The sequence below is a fragment of the Bombina bombina genome, chromosome 2, assembly GCF_027579735.1.
Source record: "Bombina bombina isolate aBomBom1 chromosome 2, aBomBom1.pri, whole genome shotgun sequence".
NCBI lineage: Eukaryota > Metazoa > Chordata > Amphibia > Anura > Bombinatoridae > Bombina > Bombina bombina.
The window spans coordinates 4,078,852-4,079,704 of NC_069500.1; positions in this window are offsets into that span (position 1 = coordinate 4,078,852).

An 853-nucleotide genomic window follows, 5' to 3' on the forward strand; every position below is an offset into this window, starting at 1 on the left:
GAAAATATCAGCAGAGGTAATGGTAGAGGAGTATATAGCAGACAGCTAAACCAGTACTGAAACGTATCAGCAGAGGTAATGGTACAAGAGTATATAGCAGACAGCTAAACCAGTACTGAAACGTATCAGCAGAGGTAATGGTACAAGAGTATATAGCAGACAGCTAAACCAGTACTGAAACATATCAGCAGAGGTAATGGTACAAGAGTGTATAGCAGACAGCTAAACCAGTACTAAAACATATCAGCAGAGGTAATGGTACAAGAGTATATAGCAGACAGCTAAACCATTACTAAAACATAACAGCAGAGGTAATGGTACAAGAGTATATAGCAGACAGCTAAACCAGTACTAAAACATATCAGCAGAGGTAATGGTAGAGGAATATAATGTCGATCTATAAAGGGAGGTGAGAAATGAGTCCCTGCGACCGTTTTACAGAGAGCCTTATGAATAGATTTCCCATAGGTGACAATATGACATCATCAGGCAATACTCACTTTACATCCCTCAGACTAACACTGCACTTAGAGAGGAATTGGGCTTTAGAATGCTTAGAAGCGCCTATCACTGAAGAATCAAGCACAACTTGCTTCACCCCCTCCATGAGAGGCAAGGTTTGTAAAACTGAGGTATGAGTGAGGTGGGAGGTTATTTATAGGCATTTTGAGGTTTGGGAAACTTTGCCCCCTCCTGGTAGGATTGTATATCCCATACGTCAGAAATCTGTAAATTTAATCATAAAGAAAGAGGGCGTCTCCTAGTGCAACGCTGAGATGATGATGAATGTAACAGATTAAAATCTGAAATGATACTCACAAGGGGAGCAGCACCAAATGTGCTAAATGGCGCA